We start from the raw sequence: 12,037 nt of genomic DNA, 5'->3' as shown, positions 1-12,037 counted from the left end.
ACACAGCCAAAAGCAAGGAAAACATTTGAAAGCACATGACAGAAGAGTACAAGCAAGGTAAATGTGTTTTTTTTAATATAAGACCAAGGATAAATCAATTAATTGCACCAATGATCTTTTCAAAATATGACAGTCAGTAAGTGGCTTGGATTTTAATTTCCGCTCCTGTCGCATCCTGGGTAAGCCTTCCTTCTTTACCGCTTTTTGGGAGGAGGTACAGGAGCTTGAAGATGCACACTCAAGTTTTTAGGAAGAACTTTTCCCCCTCTGCTATCAGATTTCAAGATTACAGTTAGGTTTATTTGTCAACACTGAACTGCTCCCACAATCAATAGACTTACTTTCAAGGACTCTTCATCTCATTTTCTCAATCTTATTGCTTATCTATTCTTTATTATTACTTTGTTGGCTTTTCTTGTATCTGCATAGTTTGCATTTGCACGTAGGTTGTTTGTCCGTTTTTCTGTGTGCAGTTTTTCACTGATTCCGTTGCGTTTCTTTGTATTTACTGTGAATGCTCACAAGAAAATGAATCTCAGTGTGGTATATGGTGCCATATAATAAGCGTACTTTGACCTTTGAACATGTACTTGAAACAAAGTCTAATGATTACGGGAAGAAGGGGCAGCTCACAAGGTGCCGCCACACTTCCAGGTTGAGTCCCCAACTCACTAACCCTACTCGCTTGTCTTTGAAATGTGTAGGGGAACTGGAGCACCCAGTGGAAAGCCATGTGGTCACGGGGAGAACGTACAAACTCTTACGGAGAGTGGCAAGATTTCAACGCTGATCGGTGGTCGCTGGCGCTGTAAATCAATTGCACTAACAACTACACTACCGTGCTGCCCCGTGAACACTTGCTCACTGCTAGGCTCTCTTTCTGCAATACTTATCTGTATTTTATACATTTCTTATTGTCACTTACTGCAATATTTTATATTTGGCACTGTACTGCTGCTGCAAAACAACAAATTGCACGACTTACAGTCTGTCAGCGATGATAAACCTGATTCTGATTCTAATTGCTGAAGATTTTCACCCAATACCCAATAATAAGCTAGTTCAGCACCAAAAGTAAAGAAGTTGTGAACAGTTTTGAAATGATAAACAGCACATTTATAACAGCATAAAATATTCCATGTTGCCCAGAGGAACATTTTCAACATTAGGGTTAGTGGCACAAAGGGGCATCTTCAGACAGATGGCCAATGGCCAATAACAACTGTATGGCAACTGCTCTGCCTGAGACCACAAAAAATTGTGGAGGGTTGTGAACACAGCCCAGTCCATCATGGAAACCAGTCTCCACTCCAATGGCTAGAGGAAGCAGCCAAGTTAATCAAAGACTCATCCCACCCTGCTCATTCTTTCTTCTCTCTGTCAGTGTACGTTGATGAGGCTTGACCCAAAAGCAGAGCAGCAGAGACAATTCAGTGATGAACTTTAATACCAGACTGCAAATAGCATGCTACAAGGGGCCACAGAACAAGAGAGAACAGATATTAAACTCACAGGTAAGAAGGTGAGGAACAAATGGCTGAGGCTGGCTATTTCATGTGAGTGAACAAGGATGGTGGATGAGAGCTGGGTTTAAATAGGCTGCAGGTGATGAGTTGGAAATAAGTAGCGGTGAACTCCTGTTAACTGGGTGTAGACTGGGAGAAGCATACCTATACAGGTTTGACACTCTCCCCTCCCGTCAGGCAGAAGATTCAAAACCCTGAGAACATATACCACCAAGTTCAAGGGCAGTTTCTACCCTATTGTTTCAGGACGCCTGACTGGACCTCTTGTACAATAAAAAAAATGAACTCTTGATCTCACAATATACTTCATAATAGTCCTTGCACCTCATCTACCTAGCTTCACTGCAGTTTCTCTGTAACTGTAACACTGCACTCAGTAGCCACTTTATTAGGAACACCTAATTAATATCCCAGCATTGGCAGGTTCTTTGCCCATGGTAAATTGCTCCAAGTGTGGAGGTGAGTGTAACATCTCAGGGGGATTGATGGGAATGTGCAGAGGATGAAACGGGATTTATGTAAAACTTACGCGAACTAGTGTAAGATTAGTGCTTGATTAGTCAAGGGCTTATTTCCATGCATTATAACTGACTTGGTAAACTTAAAAGAAACCTACCCATAGTGCTTTCCCTTTACATTCCTTCTTCACCTTTCCTGCCTATCCCCTTCCTGCTTCCCCTCCCCCACCCCTTGATTTTTCCTCTGATTGGTTTTTCACCTGGCACCTACCAGCCCTCTCCTTCCCACCCTCCCCCCACCTTCTTTATAGGGCTCCTGCCCCCTCCTTCTTCAGTCCTGACGAAGGGTCTCGACTCGAAACGTTGACTGCTCATTTTCACGGATGCTGCCTGACCTGCTGAGTTCCTCCAGTGTGTTTGTACGTGTTGAACTTAAAAGAAAGTTAGTTGGTCAGCAAATTAGCAGACTGAGCCAAAGGAATTTAGAAATAAAAAAGGTTTGAATTTTGATTCGTTCTCCTTTGTCAGTTCTTCACCACCATTCCCAGACCAAATTGCATCCTGGAAACTACGTTCAGGCACTTGCAAAATATTGAGTCGGTCAGTTAAGCTTCTGTCCTGGTGTAACATGCACACACGGGAATGGTGGAGCAGGGGCTCCCATTCTGGGACCCTAGGTTAATGATAGGGGTCCATGGTATAAAAAAGTATGGTAGCCCCTGGTTTAGAGGGATATGGTTTTAGAAGGACATTGCAATTTGCCTACCGCCACAATAAGTCAATGGTAGACACAATCTCAATGGCTCTCCACATGGCTTTAGACCACCTAGACAACACAAACACCTATGTCAGGATGCTGTTCATCGACTATAGCTCAGCATTTGATACCATCATTCCCACAATCCTGATTGAGAAGTTGCAGAACCTGGGCCTCTGTACCTCCCTCTGCAATTGGATCCTCAACTTCCTAACCGGAAGACCACAGTCTGTGCGGATTGGTGGTAACATATCCTCCTCGTTAACAATCGACACTGGCGCACCTCAGGGGTGTGTGCTTAGCCCACTGCTCTACTCTCTGTATACACATGACTGTGTTGCTAGGCACAGCTCAAATATCATCTATAAATTTGCTGACAATACAACCATTGTTGGTAGAATCTCAGGTGGTGCCAAGAGGGCATACATATTGAGATTTGCCAACTAGTGGAGCGGTGCCACAACAACAACCTGGCATTCAACATCAGTAAGACGAAAGAGCTGATTGTGGACTTTGGGAATGGCAAGACGAAGGAACACATACCAATCCTCAGAGAGGGATCAGAAGTGGAGAGAGTGAGCAGCTTCAAGTTCCTGGATGTCAAGATTTCTAAGGATCTAACCTGGTCCCAACATATCGATGTAGTTATAAAGAAGGCAAGACAGCTGCTATACTTTATAAGGAGTTTGAAGAGATTTGGCATGTCAACGTATGCACTCAAAAACTTCTATAGTTGTACCGTGGAGAGTATTCTGACAGGCTGTATCACTGTCTGGTATGGAGGGGCTACTGCACAGGACCGAAAGAAGCTGCAGAAGGTTGTAAATCTAGTCAGCTCCATCTTGAGTACTAGCCTACAAAGTATCCAGGACATCTTTAGGGAGCGGTGTCTCAGAGAGGCAACATCCATTATTAAGGACCTCCAGCACCCAGGGCATGCCCTTTTCTCACTGTTACCATCAGGTAGGAGGTACAGAAACCTGAAGACACACACTCAGTGATTCAGGAACACCTTCTTCCCCTCTGCCATTCAATTTTTAAATGGACATTGAATCTTTGGACACTACCTCACTTTTTTTAAATACGCAGTATTTCTGTTTTTACAAGTTTTTAAAATCTATTCAATATATTTAATTGACGTTCTTGTTTTTTATTATTATTACTATTTTTTTTTCTCTGCTAGATTGTGTATTGCATTGAACTGCTGCTGCTAGGTTAACAAATTTCACGTCACATGCCGGTGATAATAAACCTGATTCGCTTGGATAAGCATCTTGGTTGGAGTGGACCACTTGAACCAAAAGCCTGTTTCCATATTGTATGACTCTGACTTTGACAGTGTCCTTTCCCTCACTACACAGCCACAGTAACATAGCAGTTAGTGCGATGTTATTACAGCTCGGGGCGTTGGAGTTCAGAGTTCAATTCCAATGTCATCTGTAAGGAGTTGGTACATTCCTCTGGGTGCTCCAGTCTCTTCCCTCAGTCCCTCAGTAGGTTAATTGGTCATTGTAAGTTGTCCTGTGATTAGGCTAGGGTTAATGCAATGCTGGATCAGTTTCACGGGCAAGCAAGACAGGAAATGCAGACTTTGAATAGATGCATTAATCATTTATTTACAGACAGTAAAACTTCAACCAAATATTTCATGTGTCCCAAGTTACAAACTTTACAAAGCTGAATATTCAACAAACATACTTAGTTCAATGTGTGCACAGAGCATACCTCCCAATAGTCACGTGCATTCTTGCCTTAAACAGAGAGAGAGAGAGAGAGAGAGAGAGAGAGAGAGAGAGAGAGAGAGCAAGCCCCTTCCACGTACCATTTAATATACCCAGGATATTTGAGACTGTACACCAGGCATCCGTCCAATGGAAAAAGCAGGAGCAGCTTCTAAACTAACCAATCACAACAGAAGCGACTTTGGACAATCAGAATAAGGCATGTCCCCACAGGACAGTTAAATCGGTTGTTGCTGGGCAGCACAGTTCAAAGGGCTAGAAGGACCTGTTCTGTGCTGTATCTCTAAACGAAGTAAGTAAATAAGTCCAACTATTGCAGATGAGACTTTTTTTTGCTTGATTCTCAAAGCTATTTTTTGTTTCCATGTTGTTTTTTTAAGAAAGGGAATAAGGATTAGCAGGTCAAATTCTTGATGCAGAGCAGTCATAATCCATGACTGTTTAATCCTTGCCTTACTTGCCATCATCCACTCTTGAAACCCTGATGCAGCTGAGTCTCGCAGAGCGACTTGGGTTGACTCTGTCTTCAAGCCAGCACGTTGGGGATGATGACTGCTTGACATCTCCCAGTGTTAAGCGTACCTCATGAAAATATTCCCCGCTCAGCTCGAGAGCCCTGGCAAAGGTGAAACTTTCAACTCTCAACCGGATTGTGTTTTTAAATTACATTTCAGCGACGGAAGATTGATGAACGAAAACAAGTGAAAGGCCACACAGTGGCAGAGATCTGCTACAGTACTAGGGAGTACAGAACTGGTGCAGATGCTACATTCAGATGAAGGTTTTACAACCCACCCTCCCGCTTTCGCTTGGAAGATAAAGGTTCCACAGTCTGGAGAACTTTCTCTGGCTTCTTCAATAAGTATCTTTTGTTTTAAATGAAACCGGAAATGCCATCTCATGAACCTGAAGTGTCAATTGTTTCTCTCCCCACAGATGCTGCCCCACCTATGACATGTTTCCAGCAGGTCAGAGTTTTTAAAAGTTATATTCACATGGAGTAGCGTGTATAGGAGATGAGGTGGCATCGGAAGTGGTAGGGAGGGCACGTAGACCATAAGACATAGGAGCAGAATTAGTCCATTCAGCCCATCGAGTCTGCTCTGCCATTCCATCATGGTTGATTTACTATCCCTCTCAACCCATTCTCCTGCCTTCTCCCCATAACCTTTAACACCCTGACTAATCAAGAATCTTTAAGTATACCCAATGACTTGGCCTCCACAGCTGTCTGTGGCAATGAATTCCATAGATTCATTGCCCTCTGGCTAAAGAAATTTCTCCTGATCTCCGTTCTAAAGGGATGTCTTTCTATTCTGAAGCTGTGCCCTCTGCTTCTAGACTCCCCCACTGTAGGAAACATCCTCCCCAAGTCCACCCTATGTAGGCTTTTCAACATTCGATAAATTTCAATGAGATCCCCCTCATTCTTCTAAATGAGTACAGGCCCAAAGCCATCAAACGCTCCTCATATACGTCTGGATTTATTCTCACAAACCTCCTTTGGAGCTTCTCCAAAGCCAGCACCTCCTTACTTAGATATTAAAAAAAGATAAAGATTTATCACACGTACATCGAAATATCGAAACCTAAAATGAAGTGCGCTGTTTGCGTCAGATCAGATCAGCGAGGATTGTGTTGGGGGCAGCCTACAAGCATCGTCATGCTTCTGGCACCAACATAGCAAGGCCACAGATCACTGCTTCATGTCTTTGGCATGTGGGAGGAAACCGGAGCACCCAGAGGAAACACACACAGTCAGGGGGAGAATGTACAAACTCCTTACAGACAGCGTGTGAATCAACCCCGATCTTACAGCTGGAGGGCTGCAACGTGTTGTGCTAACCGCTACACTTCTGTGTAATCCTATGGGCCTCAGAAGTGCTTGTCACCTAGTTTAGGAAGGGTGTGATGACCCTGGAGGGGTTGTAAAGGGGATTGACGAGAATGCACTCACAGGTGAGGAAGTTCTGCCACTAGGTTAGGTGGAGCTGTCCTCCCTGAAGCAAAGACTGGGTGGACATTTGTGGAAGTGGATAAGCTGGTTTAGGATGGATAGAAAGAGGGAAAACAAGGTGAGTGAAAGAGTGAAGGTGGTCCCAATAACAGATGGCTGAGAGTTGGGGTTGTATGTGAGTGTGCATCTGTGGGTGGGTGGGTTTTAATGCTTGAAGAAATTGAAGGGAAGGCTGAGGAATTTTCTTATCCATAACTTGGGAACAGTCTAAGCTTCTGACCGGGACAAGACATCATTCCCAAACTCTTCAGCATTTTCTCAAAACGCCATTCAATGTTTCTACTGTGTTTTTGTTAGGTAGCAAGTGTAAGGGGTTTCTTCTTTATGTTACTGCATATGCTAATTAAAATGGCTTCTTGTTATGTTTAAAGTAAGAATGCTTCTTTGTTGTGGTAACTGGTGAGAGAGAGCTTTCTATCGCAGCTTGTTTGGGTTCTAATTACTGATAACGAGAATTGTATTCATTTGTTAACCAATTGGGATAGAAGTTATTCTTTCTTGCAGGTCTGTAAGCTAGCGTTGCACGGGCTTTGGGGAGATCACGAGGAAGGAGGACGTGCAGGATGCGCTCTGGTCGACCACCGAGGTTGGTTCCAGGCGGCAGGTTGAGGAGGTCGGAGAAGATCGAATAGTGGACCGAAGACTTCGATAGCTGAGCTCCAACGGTTGTGCACAAATTGACTGAACTCTGATAAGTTTTGGCGCCTTTTCTTTCTTTTCTTCTCTTTCGTATATATTGTATCGCTATTCACTACCTAGTTCTAGTAAGATTTATAAAGTGTATTTTGTAACCGTACATGGTGTGCGGTCTGATATTGCGTGTGCGAGTTGGTACCAGTGTGCACTTCGCAGCATCCGCACATACAGGAGACACGGTTTGGCGGGTGGGCGGATTTTCCCCTAGACATACATCGGCCAATAGCGTGAGCGTTACACAAGCAATCACAGTTCACCATGCAGGAAGCTTTCAAAAGGCAGTATGTGAAAAAGGTGACAACTATCATTCAGGGGCCCTGCTGCCCCTGATGTGCCCTCTTTTCATTTCTACCTTCAGAGAGGTGGTGCAGGATCCTGGAGACCGACACTCAATGTTTAGGAACAGCTGCTTCCCCTTCAACATCATAGTTCTGAATGGACAATGAACCTATGAACACTGCCTTAGCATTTTTGTTCTCTTTTTGCACTACTATATATATATACATATATATTTCTTATTACAATTTACTGTACACTCTGATTCCACATTCTGGCTCTCCTCTTACCCCAGCTCTTCTCCACACCTGTCCATCACCTCTTTCTGACACCCATCCTCCTTCTCTTTCTCCCACAGTCCATTCTTCTCTCCTATCAGATCCCTTCTTCCTCAGCCCTTTATCTATTCTACCCATCACCTCCCAGCTTCTTACTTCATTCCCCCTCCCCCATCCATCCACCTCCCCTCTCACTCGGCTTCACCTATCACCTGCCAGTTGCTACTCGTTCCCCTTCCCCAACTCCTTATTCTGGCTTCTTCCCCCTTCCTTTCCAGTCCTGATGAAGGGTCTTGGCCGGAAACAACAACTTTTATTCATTTCCATAGATGCTGCCTGGCCTGCTGAGTTTGTGCACGTTGCTATGGATTTCCAGCATCTACAGAATCTCTGGTTGTCTTTTTGATCAGAATTGTTTGTTCTGCATTGTTCGGAAGAGTGATGCCTCAGGGTGCTTGAGACTAGTTATGATAGAACAAGGGAGTGAAATACGACTGTATTCCGCAAACTCATCTTAGTAATTAATTACGTTGTAAAGTGATTACACTCATAGGTTTCAATAATTTGATGATTTGTCAAAGTGATGCTTCAGTTGTCATGTTGACTCCATCACTTACATTATTCAAAATCTTATTGTTTATTTCTGAGAGTGTTGCCAACTTTATGGCAAATGCTGAGTATAATAAAATCAGAAACAGGTCTATCATCACTGGCATACACTCAGTGACCACTTTATTAGCTTCTGCCTGTTCCTAATAAAGTGGCCACTGAGTGTTTATTCGTAGTCTTTTGCTGTTGTAGGCCATCCACTCCAAGGTTTGATATGTTGTCCATTCAGAGATGCTCTTCTGCACACCACTGTTGTAATGTGTGTCTATCTGAGTTACTGTCTCCTTCCTGTCAGCTTGAACCAGTCTGGCCATTCTCCTCTGACCTCTTTCATTAACACGGTGTTTTTGCCCACAGACCTGCCCCTCACTGGATTTCTTTTTTGCTCTTTTCACCATTCTCTGTAAACTCCAGAGACTGCTGTGTGTGTGAAAGTCCCAGGAGATCAGCAGTTTCTGAGATATTCAAACCACCCCATCTGGCACCAACAGTCACTCCATGGTCGAAATCAACTAGTTCACATTTCTTCCCCCATTCTGATGTTTGGTCTGAACAACAACTGAACCTCTTGACCATGTCTGCATGCTTTTATGCACTGAGTTGCTGCCACATGATTGGCTGATTAGATAACAGAATCAGAATCAAGTTTAATATCTCTGGCATATGTTATGTAATTCATTGTTATGCAGCATTATATAGAAATAAAACTGCAAATTCCAGTAAGTATGAATATACATGTGTATACTTTTTAAAGATAAATGAAATAAGTAGTGCAAAAAGAGAAAAAAGTCACGCGGTGATGTTCAGGGTTTATTGTCCATTCAGAATGGCAGAGAGGAAAAAGTTATTCCTGAATTGTTGAGTGCTTGCTTTTATCCCCCAGACCTCCTCCTAGATGGTGGCGAAGAGAAGATGTCCTGGTTGATGAGGGCTCTTAATGATGGAAGCTGCCTTTCTCAGGAATCCGCCCTTGAAGATGTTGTGGATGCTGGGGAGGGTCATGCCCGTGGTGGAGCTGACTGAGTTTACAGCTTTCTGCAGCTTACTTCCATCCCGTGCACTGGACCACCATAGCAGACGGTGATGCAGCCAGTTAGAATACCCTCCACGGCACACCTGTAGAAATTTGTAAGTGTCTTTGGTAACGTACCAAATTTCCTCAAACTCTGAATGAAGTATGGCTGCTGCCGTGCCTTTTTTGAAACTGCATTGATATGTTGGACCCAGGAGAGATTCTCAGAGATATTAACTCCCAGGAGCTTCAAATTGCTCACCCTTTCCACTACTGAGCCCGATTTGAAGACTGGTGTGTGTTCTCTCAACTTACCCTTCCAGTCCATAATCAATTCATTGGCCTTATTGATGTTGAAGGCAAGGTTATTGCTGTGACACCATTCCACCAACTGATCCATCTTGCTCTTGTATGCCATGTTTACATTAATTATCAGATTTACCTAATAAAGTGGCCGCTGACTGTAACTCTTATGTAGTCAGAACATCAAATTTTTATTTCTATTTATTTTGACAGAGTTTAAAGTTGAGCGATTTGTTTTGTTTTCCATGTGGGAAATTGAAGAACCATATCTCAGTGACAGGGCACTAACAATTCAGCTGTCTTTGATAAGACCTGCCCCTGAAGTGGAGAGAGAACCAGTTTCCGACAGACCCAGGAGCTCAGATAGGACCAGGTCCTTGCTATCCCTGGAGCGTGAGAGAACCAGTCTCCTGCAGACACTGGAGCTCAGAGAGAACTAATTTCCTGCAGACACTGGAGCTCAGAGAGAACTAGTTTCCTGCAGACACTGGAGCTCAAAGAGAACTAGTTTCCTGCAGACACTGGAGCTCAGAGAGAACTAGTTTCCTGCAGACACTGGAGCTCAGAGAGAACCAGTTTCCTGCAGACACTGGAGCTCAAAGAGAACTAGTTTCCTGCAGACACTGGAGCTCAGAGAGAACTAGTTTCCTGCAGACACTGGAGCTCAGAGAGAACTAGTTTCCTGCAGACACTGGAGCTCAGAGAGAACTAGTTTCCTGCAGACACTGGAGCTCAGAGAGAACTAGTTTCCTGCAGACCCTGGAGCTCAGAGAGAACTAGTTTCCTGCAGACACTGGAGCTCAGAGAGAACTAGTTTCCTGCAGACACTGGAGCTCAGAGAGAACTAGTTTCCTGCAGACACTGGAGCTCAGAGAGAACTAGTTTCCTGCAGACACTGGAGCTCAGAGAGAACTAGTTTCCTGCAGACACTGGAGCTCAGAGAGAACCAGTTTCCTGCAGACACTGGAGCTCAGAGAGAACCAGTTTCCTGCAGACACTGGAGCTCAGAGAGAACCAGTTTCCTGCAGACACTGGAGCTCAGAGAGAACCAGTTTCCTGCAGACACTGGAGCTCAGAGAGAACCAGTTTCCTGCAGACACTGGAGCTCAGAGAGAACTAGTTTCCTGCAGACACTGGAGCTCAGAGAGAACTAGTTTCCTGCAGACACTGGAGCTCAGAGAGAACTAGTTTCCTGCAGACACTGGAGCTCAGAGAGAACTAGTTTCCTGCAGACACTGGAGCTCAGAGAGAACTAGTTTCCTGCAGACACTGGAGCTCAGAGAGAACTAGTTTCCTGCAGACACTGGAGCTCAGAGAGAACTAGTTTCCTGCAGACACTGGAGCTCAGAGAGAACTAGTTTCCTGCAGACACTGGAGCTCAGAGAGAACTAGTTTCCTGCAGACACTGGAGCTCAGAGAGAACTAGTTTCCTGCAGACCCTGGAGCTCAGAGAGAACTAGTTTCCTGCAGACCCAAGTTGTCAAGCAGATCCAGTTTTTGTTTTCCCCCTAATTAGGCAATTATTCTCTACGCCATGCTCAATACACCAGACAGATCTTCTTCCCTCTAATCAGTCACAATCTTTTATTTGACTGTCATTCTCGGTTTAGCTCAGGGCTAAGAATAAGGAGAGCAGAATACTGGAAGAAGATTCGCCTCAAGCTGCATTTTGTGGTTAATGCTGGAAAGATTTTCCTTAGCTTTGACTAATAATCTACATTCTGCTCTCCCCATTGACAATTTCTGCTCTGCCTTGAAAATTCCTTTTTCTCTTAAATCCGTGCACTCCAAACTTAGGATCTGTATCCCTTCACCAATTCCTCAGCAACTGTAACGAGTGTTCATAGATCCAGTTTAGAGAGGACATACATCCCAAGGAAGAACGTAGCAAGCAAAATTTGACAGCTAGCCACTTGTCTAAACTAAAATCTAATTCCAAGAGGTAGCTCACAACTCATTAACCCCAGCAGGCTTGACTAATGGTTAATATTCAAAGTAAGTTTATTATCAAAGTCTGTATATGTCACTACACACTGTCCTGAGATTCATTTGCTTACGGGCATTTGAGGTGGATTCAAAGAAAAATACTAAAACGGAACTTCTTCCCCTCCTCCATCAGATTTTAGACAATACACCCATGAACACTACCCCAGAATATTTTGCTCCCTTTTTGCACTACTTATTTCATTTAATTTTTAAATATATTTCTCAATTTAAACTTGATTCTGAATCCAACAAAGATGGACAAACAACCAATATGCAAAATAAGATGAACTGTGGAATACAATAATAATAATAATAATAATAATAATAAAGCAATAAATAATACTGAGAACATGTGTTGTAGAGTCCTTGAAAGTGGG

General features: G+C 43.7%; 1 long non-coding RNA gene across 1 annotated transcript; it reads left to right on the top strand.

Annotated features, from left to right (window-relative positions):
• The first annotated feature begins 4,580 nt into the window (after window positions 1–4,580).
• LOC140719132 (uncharacterized) lies at window positions 4,581–9,838 on the top strand. The gene is made up of 3 exons (XR_012096866.1): window positions 4,581–4,775; window positions 5,420–5,451; window positions 7,005–9,838. It is a non-coding gene; the product is annotated as an uncharacterized lncRNA (long non-coding RNA).
• The last annotated feature ends 2,199 nt before the right edge of the window (window positions 9,839–12,037 follow it).

This window comes from Hemitrygon akajei, chromosome 31, assembly GCF_048418815.1.
Source record: "Hemitrygon akajei chromosome 31, sHemAka1.3, whole genome shotgun sequence".
Classification (NCBI taxonomy): Eukaryota; Metazoa; Chordata; class Chondrichthyes; order Myliobatiformes; family Dasyatidae; genus Hemitrygon; species Hemitrygon akajei.
The sequence above is the reverse complement of the archived record's forward strand: the minus strand, read 5'-3'. Positions and strand labels throughout refer to the sequence as shown.